Source organism: Vigna umbellata, chromosome 11 (genome assembly GCF_029865625.1).
Source record: "Vigna umbellata cultivar VRB3 chromosome 11, Vumbellata_1.0, whole genome shotgun sequence".
In the NCBI taxonomy this organism is placed as follows: Eukaryota; Viridiplantae; Streptophyta; class Magnoliopsida; order Fabales; family Fabaceae; genus Vigna; species Vigna umbellata.
Genome location: NC_142175.1, coordinates 5,955,604 through 5,972,441, shown reverse-complemented (window position 1 = coordinate 5,972,441; position 16,838 = coordinate 5,955,604).

The window sequence follows — 16,838 nt, the reverse complement described above, 5'->3', positions numbered from 1 at the left end:
TCCCAGATACCTCTATCAACAGACCCCATAAAAATCTCCATTCTCACTTTCCAAACAGCATAGTTATCACCAGTAAACAATGGAGGTCTGTTAATGGAAGCACCCTCAGCATATACATGGTTTTGATTGTGACCGGCCATTTTCGCAAATATTTTTTTTTTTTTGAAAACTATCAAAGCAAGCTCTGATACCAATTGATGGTATCGGAGGGGGTATTTTTCAAAGAGTATAGCGTAGCGGAATTAAAACTCAGAGAGCGGAAAGCGTATTCGATCACAATTAAAATTAATTTTGTCCTTTTAGTAAAAATAATTTTCTTTCAGAAAATTAATGAAACAGTTGATATACGTAAAATAATATGAGTGTAGGGAATAAGAAGATCAACACAGAATTTTTATCCTGGTTCGAATCAAAAGATTCTACGTCCAGTCGTTAATCACTATAAATAGTGATTAACCTTTTTCACTAAAAATGGTTTAACAGATTACAAGATAATGAACAGGAATAAAATGAAAAGAACCACTCTACCAACTTGAAGAGAACCGCTCCAGCAATCGACCAACGATTCACAAGCTTCTCCTTACACAAGACCAGGCAGAGTACCTTGAAAACTTGAAGAGAGTCTGCTCCGACTATCGACACACGATACGCGAGCCTCTCCTTTCACAAGACCAAGCAAGGGAACAATGAACAAAAAGCTCTCTAAGAACGTTCCTCTGACACACAGTGTTCTAAGCTTTCTCAGTTCAAAAAACGTTGCCTTCTTATTTCTCCAAATCAAATTATATAGCCAAGTACACTGAGTGCCAAAGGTCAGCTCTCAACTGCCATGAATAATCGATTATTGTAAGTGATAATCGATTATTCAAGTCCGTTACAGGTTTTCAAAAATGTGATAATCGATTATATGAAGTGATAATCGATTATTCAAGTATGACTTGTGATAATCGATTATTGCTTAACCATAATCGATTATACTAGTAAAAATTACAATGTTTAACATTTTCCTACTACATTCAAAATCTACAAGTTGCTTTTTTTAAATATTTTCCTACTACATCCAAAATCTATAAGTTGCAGCATCATCAAAACACATCTTCAGGTTTTACCAATACTCCTTATTGGTAACACTTTTAGCTCTTAAAGACCATACAAGCTACCTATGAAACCAAGCACTGATAAAGAAAAATCAACATAAAGCATATACTTGACTTTGACTAATTACCTAAAAATGCTATATAAAGAGGATTTGCTGAAGAGATAAAAGTGAAACAGAACATATACAAGAAAGATCATTTAATACTTATTGTGTTGCTCTCAAAATTCATATCGTCCAAAACTCTTCATTCTAAGAGAAAGAACTTTACAAGTTCTCAGATTTCATTGTATTAGTATTTATCCTCTTTGTGAGAGTTATTTGAATTTGTACTTGTAATAAAAACACGGATTGTGTTTGTACATTCATAAGTAAATTAAAGCACTTGTATTATTTAACTTAGTTGAGTTAAACGTTATAGACAGTTTGTCTAGGGTTGATATTAAGAGTAGTCAAACTTAGACTAGTCAGGTTGACTAGGGGAACCAAAAGTAGTTGATAATACTTGAGAAACAAGAGTGGTTGATAATACTCGGTGTACACTAGGAGTGGTTTGTACATGTATAATCTTTGAAAAAGATTAGTGGAACCCCTTAAGAGGTCTTAAGGGAGAATGAACATAACTCAGGTTGAGTGAATTGGTATAAAAATACTTGTCTCATTGCTTCCTTTGTTTAAAACGTTTTCCTAAAATACTTTATTAGAAACACACATGCCTAACAACTATTGCAAACCGTCTAACCCCTATAATAGTTATTAAGTGTTGATTTGTTAAAGAATTCAAATGTAACAACCATTAACATAGAATAGGCCTTTTATGCTGGTGTTTTTGGATTTTCATGTCCAACCTGGGATATACATAGATTTCGGAGATTTAAATTTATGTATGTTAAAATAACAAAAGTAAATTTACATTCGATGCTTACACATCAAACGTAAAATTTGAAAGTTATGTTTGACCCGCTTGTGCTCAAACGTAAACTTACGTTTGACCCACTCATGGTCAAAGAGAGACATACAGAACCATGTCAATAATCATCCCCTATCCATACACAGTTTCTCACACAACATCAATACATAATATGATATTATGGTACGATGATGATCATGGTATTGTTCTTGACTGGGATAGTCATGAGTGTGGTGTATCTATGACGATGATGCTCCAAGGAATGCTATATTGATAGTAATAGGATTATGTGGTGTAGACAACGTAGGTGCTGGTGAACGAATAAAATGCGGTCTAGATATGTGATGATCGAGGATTGAGGATTGGGGTTTGAGGATTTAGTAATTTATCGTGATTAATTGTTGGGATAGAGGTTAGGAATCCTATTGTTATTACTATTATATATATGATGTTTGATTATGGTTGTTATAATCAGAAGGTATGTATCTTGTTATGTGCTTGATTATGGTTGATATAATCAGAAGGCATGTATCTTGTTGTGTGTTTAATTATGGTTGGTATAATCACAAGATATGTATCTTGTTGTGTGCTTGATTATGGTTGATATAATCAGTATGTATGTATCTTATTAATTATGATTGTTTTATCGGTAGCTTACCCCATACATGTTTGTGTTTATGTGTTTGTGAATGAAATTATCATCGGTGATCATATAATGTGTTATATGTGAACATATAATGTTACATATGTTCCAGAGGCGTGATTGACTTGAGAGAGATAAAGAATAACGTTGAGATTCATTTAAAGCTATTTTGTTTTAGAAGTTAAGACAATATAATTGGAGTATTTCTTTCATTATTTTATTATTCGAAATAATGTAATTGGTTAAAGTTTTCTTTCACGACATTTTTGCGCTATGATAAATTTTAAATTTTACCGATTTTTAATAATCAGTGATATCTTAGAGATCGGGCTGTTACGGTTTACCACTCCAAAAGTAGTGTATTAAAAGAATAATTCTCGTTATTAGATATTATATATATATATTAAAAGTAATAAATACAATATTTAATAAAGTCATAAATTTTTATTATACATTACTTAAAACTTATGGTGTATGTTTAATTTTTACACATAAAAATATAAAGAATGTTTTAATGATTTATCATAAAGATACAATAATCTCAGTCAATATATATACTATCCAATAAATAACATTAATGATTTAGAACGCGTTAAACTTCTACGCGTTAAACTTCTGAATTGAATATTTTATTTAATTTATAATGTTTTTACCTAAAAAAATTCATTTATTGCATTTATATAAAGTAATAAATATAGCCTTTGGGTCAAAGTTAGAGAATCATAGACTCAGAAGTAAAAACATTTCATATATTCTTTCTAGCGTTTGTAAGTATCCAAATTATTTTTATATACCGCGTTAATCACACTATGAATGTTTGTGAATATAATATATAACATTTAAGTTAATAAATTAGATGTTTAATAAATACATAACTCTTTATAACAGTAATTTATATATGTTTTACAAAAATTAAGGAAATTAAATTTTTTCTTTCTAATATAATTACAAATGAGTAATTCGTTACATATTAATTTAGTTTTCTTATATTTCAATGTATCCTTATGCTTTATTAAATTTTCTCCTTATTATTATAACTATTTGTTTCTCTTTAATATTAATTAAATTAAGGAAACAATTGAAATTAAAATTATGATAGGATAACTTGTTGTTGGATAAAGAATTTTATAATTTTTAAAACATTCAAATAAATTGAATTTAAATTAATTTTATTTTTTTTTAAACTGTTTCATTTCTTAAATGTTTAGAATGGATAAGCCAATTTAAATTTAGTGAAATTTGTTTTTTAATTAATTCAACTACCACTAAATTTAAAAAATTATTTTTGTGAAATATGAGAAAATGGTATTTTAAAAGTGGTGGTAGTCTAAAAATAGTGAGACTCAATTATTTTAATATTAAACGGTTTTATTATAAATAGTTTTGTTATAAACGAGTTTCATTATTTTAAAATGTACCATCTCTCTAGAAACTACTTTTCTAGAATTCTCTACAATCTCTCTAACATTTCTCACTCTTGGATTCGATGATTAGAAAGTGCCTAGATGATCCTTGCGTCAAGGGAAACAATCTCTACCGATCAATTTCTTGTTTTGAGTCGGTAAGTCGTTTCCCTTTTTCCTCTATGCATTCTTGGACTGTGATCATGTAACGATTCTTGTTTGCATGTATCTAGTTGTTTTCTCTTCAATTTCTAGCTAAATTTAGGTTCTAAGGTTGGTTTTCTATCACGAATCGGTGAATTGTAGGTTTTTGTAGAGTTTCCTTTCGACGCAAGCTTCTGTTGGAGTTTCTATGAGCTGTGTTGTTGATCAGAAGTAAGGGGAGCTAGATTATTGCTTTAATTAGTAGTTTGACATGTAAGTGAGATGAATTCTGTGTGGTGGTGCTGATTTAATTGATTTTAGGTTTTTGAGTGTATTGAGTTGCACGAAAATTTGACTGCTTGATTGTGACATTGTGAAATGGTGTTTATGAACTATACTGAATGATGTATAATCTATAATTGATCATACTAGATACGAGTAATCAATTATGAGAGTGATTAGATAAAGATTTAAGTGAATTATCTTGTTTTAAGTTAACTTGGAGGAAGTGAGGTAGTGAAAATGAGAACTAGGAGTTAAGGGCTCAATTGGTCTGTTGGGATAGTTTGGGTAGGTCAAATGTGACTTGTTTGAGTCACCAAAATGGTCAAAAACATGTTCAAAGTGGTAGATTGTGATTTAAGTCCCTAAGTTGATGAATTTGATGTTCTAGAGTAGGAATTGATCCATAAACACTTTAGATTGATAGTAGGAAGGTTTAGAATCACTGAGTCAAGTCTAATTAGGTGTATAATACAATCTAAGAGTGTTAGAAGTTGAGAAAAATAGTTAGAATTGGTAAAGGGTGTCTGAGTTGCATAATTATGCAAAATTACGTTATGCAGATTATGCAAACTCGTTGAGCGAATGATTTCGCACAACAAGTCGTTATAGCGAGATGCTATCTGCCAGGGCATTCACACAATGAGTTTGTGCGTTGTGCGAATGGTTGGAGAGGGTTGCTCTCTGCCTGATGATTCGCATAACGAATCTAGTCGCTATGTGATGTTGGTGGTTTGGGATCACTGTCAGTTTAATTCGAATTGCGAAAGGTGGCGCATAGCGAGTGTCTAGGGGGTCTGGGCCACTACCTAGACTTTCACATAGCGATTTGGGGCGCTATGCGACGGGGTTGAGGTCTGGTACTACTGGAAGTTTATTCGCATATCGAGATTGGGTCACTATGCTAGAAACCTCTGGTTTCGCTATGCTAGAGGGTGCGCTGAGCGAATGGTTCAAGTTTTAGTTTATTCTTGAATTCTTTGTTCTAGTTTGATTTAAATGAATTTTTGAGATCCATTGGGAAGCATGTATGAATGTGTATTAAGTTATATGATTGATCATGATCTGAGTTATGTTACAAATGAAAGTATGTGGTTTCAAAGTATGATTGATGGACGTAATTCCATGATCCTCATGGAGAGGTTACATGGTGGTGCCCTGTGTAAGTTTAGAATGATTGCAGGAAGCTCAGTCTTGGGGGTTATTCTGAAACTCCAATGGCCTTTTACTCTCACATAGAGAAGATTGATCCATGTCATGAGGAGTAGCAGGAGGTCCTAGTCTTGGGTGCTTCTAGTATGATCCAAGGTGAGTGATAACGGACTAACCTCGTGAGTGCGGTAGGGTGAAACCCATTGACAATGACTTTGCAAAGCATTAGAGCCAACCACGAGTGCACGACCCGCCATAGCTCAACAATCATTCTAAGTCCGAACAATCGGTTTAGGTCTTTGTATGTTAAGATGTTTGGATTGGATTAAATTAGACATGATTATTATATGAAATCCTTTAAACTTATGATGTATTGTTTTCTATCTAGCTTACCCTTATTTTTCTGTGTCTTTCTATCTAGCTTACCCTCGTGAGTGTGGTAGGGTGAAACCCATTGACAATGACTTTGCAAAGCATTAGAGCCCACCACGAGTGCACGACCGCCATAGCTCGACAATCATTCTAAGTCCGAAAAATCGGTTTAGGTCTTTGTATGTTAAGATGTTTGGATTGGATTAAATTAGACATGATTATTATATGAAATCCTTTAAACTTATGATGTATTGTTTTCTATCTAGCTTACCTTTGTTTTTCCTAGTCTTGGGTGCTTCTAGTATGATCCAAGGTGAGTGATAACAGGCTAAGCTCGTGAGTGTGGTAGGGTGAAACCCATTGACAATGACTTTGCAAAGCATTAGAGCCCACCACGAGTGCACGACCCGCCATAGCTCGACAATCATTCTAAGTCCGAACAATCAGTTTAGGTCTTTGTATGTTAAGATGTTTGGATTGGATTAAATTAGACATGATTATTATATGAAATCCTTGAAACTTATGATGTATTGTTTTCTATCTAGCTTACCCTTGTTTTTCTGTGTCTTTCTTTGTATGTTGTTTCTCTATTGCGATGATCACCTAATGGTGTAAGCTTAGGGATTCACCTTTTCATTTGTTCCAGCTAGAGATGGGGGAAGAAACAAATGAGTTGTTAGATAGATCTACAAAAGTATATCTTCTTCTTTGAGCGAGGTTTGTTTTATCTAGTGGTTCTTTTAGCATCTATGTAACGTTCCATTTTTGGTAGTTTTATACTATTAAAATGGGATGTTACAATTTTAATCAGTATTAATAACTTTTGTAATGAATCTTCATTTCTCTAATTGTTTTGTTAAAGTTATTTCATTCTTTTATTTTTTATATTTGAAAAACTTTTTCTCAATATATGTAAACAAGAATATTGCCAACATGAAATATGATGAAACATGTAAACAATATATCACTAGTTAGGGATAATGTCCAGCCAAATAAGCCAATCCAAGTTTAGGTTGAGTTGAATCACTTTAGGATTAGTTTGATCCAAGTGGGTTAAGTTCTAAGTTAAATGAAGCTGACTAAGTCTAGGTCGAGATAACTTAGCCTAGGTCAGGGTCAAGTCGAGCTAAGTTAGCCTAGGCCAAGGTCAAGTCGAGTTAGTTCAGGTTTATGTTGAGTCGAGTCAATTCGATTATAGGTTAAACCAAGTCTCCATCTAAGCTCTATTAAGGCAAAATCGTCTATACAAACAAACGATCCCATGTTTTGAAGTTTAACCAAATAACATTAAAACGATTTAATAATAAGAAAACATCCTTGGGTGAAAACACAAGACTTAAAGCCTAAACTCCAAACAAACAAAAAGTAGAACCTAGACCCCAAACATAGAAATCATAGGAAAACACTTAGGTCCTAGGAAATAGAAAAAACACTTAGGCTGTAATAACTAGACGCATGACTAGAAGATTTCTTATCTAAAGGCATCCAAGAAAGATATGAGCTAAACGTTCACCGCTTAAAATACCTAAAGTAGGTATTTGGCTTCTAGCGAAAACAAAAACAGGTAAAGACAATGTCTTTGACTAAAACATTAAAGACATAATTGTTAAAAATAAAAGAAAGCCTAATATATGTTTGGTATATGTAATTAAGAAGCTTAAATGAAAAATACTACCTAATGGTAGGAAATAAAAAAAACTCTGAGAAAGCATTAAATGACATTAAATGCTCAAGTTCAAAAGAAACAAAAGTGATAAGAAAAGTTATATCTGTTGCATGCACAATTTACTCTAAATTTTAAGATAAGTTATTCTACACGCATCCACAGTGCTACAAATCAAATATCAAATGTGGACGTTATAAATAAAAGAGATAATGATAGAATGTTCCTCCCTTGAAGCAAAGTCTAAAAAGATGTACAACCTACTTCAAGCAAAGGACTGAAAAAGCATGTTTGCTTTGACAAAGTTGACTTACACAATGACTGTTGTGAAAAGAAGTGTAGAAAAAGATAGGCCCATACTTTCAACCAAGAGAGGGGGTAAATCGGTTTGACTTTAAAAATATGTTCTTTCAAAATCTTTTCGAAATCTTTGATGTTTCTTGGAATGCAATATGACGAATATAGTAAATCAACAAATAAAAGAGATAAGGAAAAGAAAGATTAACACACAAATTTATACTAGTTCAGCCAAGCCTACATCCAGTCTTCCTTCAACAACCTTAGTTGAAGGGATTCCACTATATTGATAGAGTTCTTACAAGCAACACATACAAAGAACAATCCTCTTAATGTACTCTCCTTCCTAACTCAATACCAACTATAGCAACCTAGAAAGATCACCCACTTTTTGTCACCTTAGAGCAATCCCAACTCTAATAATACCTTGAGAGCAATCCGAACTCTCAATGAGAACAATCACAATTCTCTCCCCTTGGCACAACAACATAGGAACTCAATCTACAGATTGAAAAAGATAAATTTTATCTTCACAGTAAGAACTCCAATAGTGCATATATGATGAACAACCTTTAAGCACACTTCTAGATAGAATCTTGATGTATAAACCCAAATATGATCCTTGATTCTTCAGGATGATTCTTGGACGCTCTTGTAATCAAAACTCAAACAAAATTTTAGTTATGATAGAAAACTATTATAGCATTTTCAAAATCCTGACAAATTTAATCGATTACACTATTAATGTAATCGACTATGTTTTCAAAATTTGACTTTTAACCGATTATATAATGCATGCAGTTGATTAAACACTTCTGAACAACCAAAAATAAATGCAATATGACCGTTATAACAATATTGAATTGATAGAAATTGAATTCATCATTTCAAAATGACTTAATCGATTATACAACTCATGTAATCGGTTGTGTCCAACACTTAAGCAAAATTCAATTTCAAACTTCTTTCAAAACAAATTTTCACTCTTTTGAAAACATGTAATCAAATTTTCACTCTTTTGAAAACATGTATTGGCTAAATTTCTTACTTAATTAGTTATACACATTTTATACCAAATTATGTTAGAACAATTTGCCTCCAATAAAGCATACAAGGAATCTGAAACAATTTAACATATTACATGGATTGCTTAATAGATTAAATCATACCACAAATACATTTTCAATCTATTTAAACATGTAAACTTTTTTCCAATCATTAATACATGTATCAAGCACACACCATCAATAATATCAAACGTTTGTTATGCCATTTTGTGCAAGATAACAATAGAATAGATTCTCAATGTCCATTAACAAAAATGTCCATTATACAATATTCATCATTATGCACATCATCAAAAACAAGATATTCAAGGATTCATTCTTAAACAATGAATGTGCATATCACAGATATAATCACATATATAATCACAATGAATATGCATAACATATAGTTCAAGCACAAACAAATATATAAACAACAATTTTGTGTAATGTGTGCAAGAAACTATAAAAACATTTATGTTCACATATGGAATATATGAGTTTAGCTTTCACATAGCTTCCCCTATCAATAAGAAGAAAGAGAAAACACAAGCATCGAGGATACGAATATTCATGAAGTTTATATATAGAGGATAGCCAAAGAGCACAAAGCGTACAATGACAAATTCATCCTAAAGAGAAAAAACAGAAAAAATAACTCCATGAAAAGAATACATCTTAGCTGAAAAAGAGAAGAGAAAAGAAAAGAGAAAGAGATACTCTCAAGCTTAAGCATCAAATCTCTTACTACTATAAGATCATAGAGAAAACACATGCGAGTATTTAGACTGCATTGTATTGTAATCAAATCCTCTAGTAGAAAGATTTAGTATAAACTACTTGTAAGTAATCATTGAATTCAATTCTGTAGAGAATTAAAACACTTACAACTAAACTCTTTTGAGTTGAGGAATCTAGGTGCGGTAGTCTAGTACTAAGAGTGGTTCAAATACTCAAGGAAATCTTGGCAGGGCGTTGAGTACCAGGAGTGGTGCAAATACTCAAGGAAATCTCGACAGGGTGTTGAGTACCAAGAGTGGTGCGAATACTGAAAGAAAATCTCAGTGTGATAGTTGAGTACCAAGAGTGGTGCTAATACACTTTTCTAATCATATGAAGATTATAGTGGAACCCTCTGTGGAGGAGACTGGACGTAGCTCAGTTGGAGCGAACCAGTATAAAATCTCTTGTGTTATTCTCTCTTCTCTTTACTAAACAATCCTCTTCGAAAACTTGCAATTGAGCTTTATATTTGAAAATAGAAGAACTTCAAAGGTAAACAAATCTTTACTTTTAAAGGGAGTTCTTACAAACACTATAGTAGAAATATTATGAATAGCGTGTCAATCCTATCAATGCATATATCTCAAGTCGGGCGTGTAAAATTTCAAAAGAATATTGCATACGTTAGACAACATGCTACATCAGATGACTTATGAAAAATGTTTTCCAAAACACTATTCAAGCCCCCTTCTAGTGTTTTTTAGGTACTTCAAGCTCAAGTTGAGCAGAGTTGGGGCATCCCATATTCAGCCGAGTTAAGGTATGTCCACATTTATTTGGAATCAGAAAACCTCATTTTATACTCAAAATAATTGATTATCAACTTATAATAATTGATTATCAATAATCAATTTTGACTTGCCATAATTGATTATCACGAGAATTTATGAGAATTTTTAAGCAAGTTTTTTACTGTTGTGCATTCATTAAATGCATAATCAATTACCATAATTGGATAATTGATTATCACACGTTAATTAGTTGACAACGAATTTTTGGAGGTATCCTTGAATGAGATCTCTATAAATTAGATTGAGACTTTCATTCTAAAATACATAATACAAAGTACAAAATAAGTGTATTTCGGAAAATCTTATCTGTAGTGTACGGTGATAAGTGTTTTAGGGTTTGCTGAACCCTTGTGTTATGACTTTGAGAACTTTGCGTGTTGGCATAGAGTGAGAACTTTCACAGAGAGTGTGATTGAGTCTTATTGCTGTTGGTATAGAGCGAGAACTTTCACAGGGAGTGTGATTGAATGTTGTTGTTGTTGCTGAGTTAAAAGCCTATCATCCTTCGTGAAGCATTCAAAGGAGGTGTTCATCCTTTCTGACGATTAAGAGGAGGTGTTCATCTCTTGTGGGTCACAGGGGAAGTGAGTTTCATATCTTGGGGTAACAAGAGAGGTTTTCTAACCTTAAACTGTTTTATTTTCTTTGTGATTGTAACAATTTGTTGGTTTGTGCTAGTGAAGCGTTAATTCTTAGTTGAGATTAACAACTAGATGTAGGATCTCTATGATCCGAACCAGGATAAAAATTACTTGTGCAATTTTATCTCTTCCTTACTCTTTTAAGTTGTTTAAATTGTTTTAAGGAATTTTTATATTTATTTGAAAAAATTATTAAGAGAACGATTTGAGATAAGAAACCAATTCACCCCCTCTTGGTTTGTTGAACGCGTTAACCATTCCGTTGCGCCACTCTAACATCCATGTGCGGTGGGGTCGAGTCTACTCAAAACTAGATCGAGTCAAATCGATCCAAACCTAGGTCAACCCAAGCTATAAAGACCTTAATATAAATTTGAATATATGAAAAAATTAAAATTCTTAAGTTTTAGGTGAAATTTTAAATTCTTTAATTTTAAAGTAATCTAATAACTTTAATGAAATTGTAGAATTTCATTTTTTTTTTCAAAATTCCTTATCCAAATAAGATATTTGAAGCATTTCATATTCTTTAAAAGAAAAAGGTTTAATTATTCATTTGGTGCTTGTTTTTGTCGAAGTGTAAACTTGGTCCTCCAATTTTTTCATCTCAATTTGGTCTTGACTTGTTTAAAAATGATTGAATTTGGTACTTTCCATTAGTATTGTACAAACGATGTTAAATTCAATGTCGTGTGTCAATTTGTATTTTTTTTTAATTTTTTATAAATTTTTAATACTTTTAATTATTTATTTATTTTTTTGGAATTTTTTTTCACGTTTCAATTCAAAGTTGTGTTACGTGGCTATAGTAGTGTGACGTGACAGTGCCATGATATAAAGTCTCAATTTAATTTCTATATTTGTTATTTTTACTCAATTTAATCTCAATATTTTCAAAAATGGAGCTATGATGTCCTTCTTCAAATTGGGACAAATTTTTTTTGTATAAATTTTATGTTGCTATTTTTATTAAAATTGACATTTTTATTAAATATTTTTGGAAATACTTTTAAACTAACTTTACAATATATATAAATTTACTTAAACAAGTTAGATAAAGTTTGATTGTGATTATTAATTCTCAAGTAGGTCTTCACATTTTGATTGGTCTTAATTGGATCTACCACATGGCAATATCCTTAATTGGCATGTGACAATTTTTAAAAGGGAAATTAAAAAATATATAAAAAGATAATTTAAAAATGAAAAACAATTAAAAAGAAGGTCAAAAAAATCACAAACTGACACTTGACACATGCCAAGAATACTAACCTAAACGTAAGATATGAGAAAATATGGGTTTTAAAAATAAAGTAGTTTTGAGACTTTGGATTTTTGTTTGGAAAATAGTGTTCTTGAGTGTATATTTTTGTTAGAACATAATTGTTATGTTATTTTTTTATTTTTATATTTTTTCCTAGAGGAAAAAAGGTCTTTTACCTTTATTTAATTGGTGTAGAAATTAATTAAGGGATGATTTGGTGTTTAGAAACCCTAGAAACTCTAAATCAAAGTAGATAAAGCCTTATGATTGCCCAAAGTACGAGGAGACTTAGTTTTATTTGTTTATGGTTGTATGTTATATGTGTTCTTAATTATCTTGATTAGTAATCCTTATTACCAATGAGAAACATTGATGCTTTGAAGAGATTTTGATGATGATATACTTGAAGACTTGGAGAAACAAATACAATAATTGTTAAAAGCATTCTTTGTAGAAATCATTTGTATAGAATTATTTTTCAATTGTAAGCACTTCGAAGTTTTATAACTTATTTCGTAAGGTAATAATCGATTATCATAAAGGATAATCGATTATAACAAGTAAAAGTTAACCTAAACTCTTGAGAGCACGAAATTGGTTCTGAGGAAGTTCTTAAGTTTAAGTCTGAGCTTAATCAAGTGTTAAACTGAATTTTGGTCGAACAAAACTAGAACAAACTAAGTTTCCCCACTAATGAAGTATAGGGACAACCTAGGTATCAATCCTTGGACTCGGTACAATTAAGTTTAAAGTGTAAAGTTAATTCCTGTTATTTTATTTACTACTAACTAAAATACAAGGTGGAGAAATTAAAAATGAAAGAATGAAATTAAAAACAATATAAAATCTATAAGAATTTCTAGTCTATGAAATAGAGTTGCAATTTCAAAAATAGAAAACAAGTAACTAGACCTACAAGTTGCAGATAAAAGCTCAAACTAAAATGAAGAACAATTTAGGAAATGCACCTAAACTACACTATAATTACCAATACCTACATGCATCATTGATGAACCTATGCTAAACTCTCAAGAAACCTGAAATGAAACCAAATTGAACAGAACTTAAAACTCAAGATTGAAAAGCATCATATCAACAAGAATGTAAAGGCTGAAACAGAAGTAAAGCAGATTATAAATTCTAAAATACTCAAAGTAAACAACCAGAACAAAAAAACTCAAACTGAACTTCAAGTATCACTATCAAAAGCAAAGAACAGAGGCAAATGTACAATAGATTGAAAGAAAGAGTCTTAATTACTCTTCAAAAAGACATTATGATAAAGTTAAGCCCTCTTTGGGGTCTTTTTAGTTCATATTTCAGAACTTCAAATTGCAACTCTCATTCAATTATTCAACCATTGCACACTTTCACAAGAACAAAAACACAACACTGAAATTGAACTTAGTTTGACAATTATGAAGCTTAACATCTCTCAAGAAGACCTCTTGAAAATCTAGGCCCACCTCGGGGTCCTATTAATTTGGATGTTTTCCTTCAAAATTCTCAAACATAGTCCAATTACAAAATTGAATTCACACATACTAGAAATAATAGAAAGAAAAGAATAAAAACACAACTTTGAATGAATCTTTATGCATTGGACTCATCTCTGAATCGAGAAGACATCTCGAAAACGAATGCTCAATGTGGAGTCATTTAATTCCAAAAAGGAATCACAAAATGTAGAGTTCTAGAGTCCAAATCAATTTATCAAAACAAAACAATTACAAAAATCACAAGCAAAGAACAAAATCAAAACCCAAACAAGAATACAAAATTGAACTTTATTAATACGAAGAAGAAAATTACACACTACCAGAAGTCACCAAAATTCTCGCGGCTTGTCACCCTCGCGATCGTCTCAATGAAATCCAAAAGCCAAGAAATCTACCTCTACTAAAGAGTAAAAATCCTAAACTAAAGAATGTAAAATTGCAGAGTCTGAAAGTGTAAAGTGTGTCATTTTTATTTATAAAAACCCCTTTTATAGGGTCAGAGACAGAAGGAAAGGGGAAACGGGAAACCTTGACAGCTCTTGAAGCTTCTCTTCGACGCTTCCTTCACTTTAATCAGATGGCTAACCTTCTTTGTCCATGTTGATCACCAGCCCTCTGATTAACTTAAGCTTTGGTGAGCTTCTTCTCCGGGTAGGATCGCCCTCTAGTCACGTCTTCAGCTCCACCAGTCAGGTTCGCGAGCTTCTTCTTCCTTTCTCATCTCACTTCGCGCTCTCTCTCACTTCTTTTCTCAAGCAAGACCTAACTTTTGGGTGTTTTATGTCATTCTCCCAAATGCTCGAGAGTTAGCTTTTCTCCCAAAAGAGTTGCACGAGCAAGGATAATTGTATAATGTGTTATATGTGAGCAGATAATGTGACAGATGCTCCAAAGGCGTGAGTGATTCGAGAGAGGATGGGTAATAACATCGAGATTCATTTAAAGCTATTTTTTTTACAAGTTAAGACAATATAATTGAAGTATATCCTTCATTATTTTATTACTTGAGTTAATGTAATTGGATAAGGTTTTCTTTAAGTACTTACGTGCTATGATGAATTTTGAATTTTACCGATTTTTAATAACTTATGTCATCTCAGAAATCAGGGTGTTATATTTGGTATGAAAGCCATGTTTTCAAAAAACTTTTAGGGCCTTTGGGGAGTCAGCTTGTCTAGCTTTAATTGTGTTCCTCCGAAGTGTGAAATATTATGTGCCTTGTCTTTTGATTGTTGTGGTGTTTGGTTTTGTGGTGTAACCTTGTAACTTATTGTTTGTTGTTTGCAAGGTTTATCTTTAGCTTTCACAATAATTGTTTGGTCGTTACCAAGTGGTAGGGTTGTATATTGGATACTAGAACTTCCTGAGTTTGATCCTATGATGGTTTGAAGTATGGTGTATTTGATAACTTTATGGCAAGTATACCAAATCGTTCCAAGTAATACAGTGGATAAGTAAAAGTGTATCGTTCTCCCAAGGGAATTTGAGTTACGTTAATCAATTAAAATTATTTATCAAGATCAATTACTGATGATATTTGTGATTTCAATTTGTATTTAAGCATGATATTAACAACGTAAACAAAAATAAGATTTGAAAAATACGATAAAAGGTCACTGGAATTGGTCTTTGACTAACATTACAGTAAGATCATGGACAACATATATTCTCTGTTCAAGCATTCACATGAAAGTATCTTGTTTCAATTCCTTAAAAACAAGTTCTAAAATTATCTATTGAATTATTAATTCCTTAATTAATTCATCAGATAATTTTGCATTAAGTTCAGATGTGAGAATGATCAAAAGCACAGAAGCTATTCCTATCGTAATTTACTTTTAGTTTCTTTTCTTACGTTTCTGGTTCTAAAAATACTTTCCAGTACAAAAGAACTTTTAAAGAGATTAATACTTCCGTATAATCAAAAGCAAGTCAAGAAAAGAACATGAACAAAAACATATATTGCACAGGAATTTTACATCAATGTTTCGTCATACAACCAATTCCAATGAACAGAAAATTTAGCCTATCCTAGACATCTCAAACGTACTCTTTACAGCAATTCCTTGCATAAAGTGAAGTCTTGATGTCTTGACAGGTCTCTTGAATTCTCCAGTCTTTCTCTAGCTATTTTCGTGTGTCAAAAGATGGTTTTTGCCTTTATGTCACGTCTTTTAAAACCAATAACTTCATTAATTCGCACAGCGCACAAGTGTGTGTGCGCTATGCAAATTTCGTGTAACCGCTGCCTCTCAACTGATGTTATTCGTGCAGCGCACAAGTAATGGTGCGCTATGCGAATTTCCATTTCCTGGCAGTGCGAGTTTTGGCTTGCGCTATGCGAGAATTGGCTGACAGACTCCCAATTATACATCCTTTCCTGTACAATAATTTACAAATAATCTACTTCCTATTACAACATTTCATTGAGTAATAACATGAATAATTAGAAGATTGAGATCATTTATAAGTGTAAAAACAATTCTTTTTCACACTTATCAGTATTTCACTAAAATAATTTAGAAAGTATAGGATCTTCTTGATTATATGAAATGTGCGGAGATAACCCTACTTGAGTTATCTACATTTGTTGCATGAGTGATATGAATTGGTAAATCTTGTTCGTGTTTGATGTTTGAGGGTTTGAATATGATAATTATGAAAGAAATTGATGACATCATGTTCACGGCTAGATATGATGAATCAAATAAATTTTGTTGTGATGTTATGTTATTCATTCAATTAACAGAATGCATTTTAAAAGTTACTTGATGAAATGTTTATTTTAATGAGTTATAACTTGATAAGTGATATGTTATTAAGGTGTTTATGTGGTATTAACTGGAGTAATA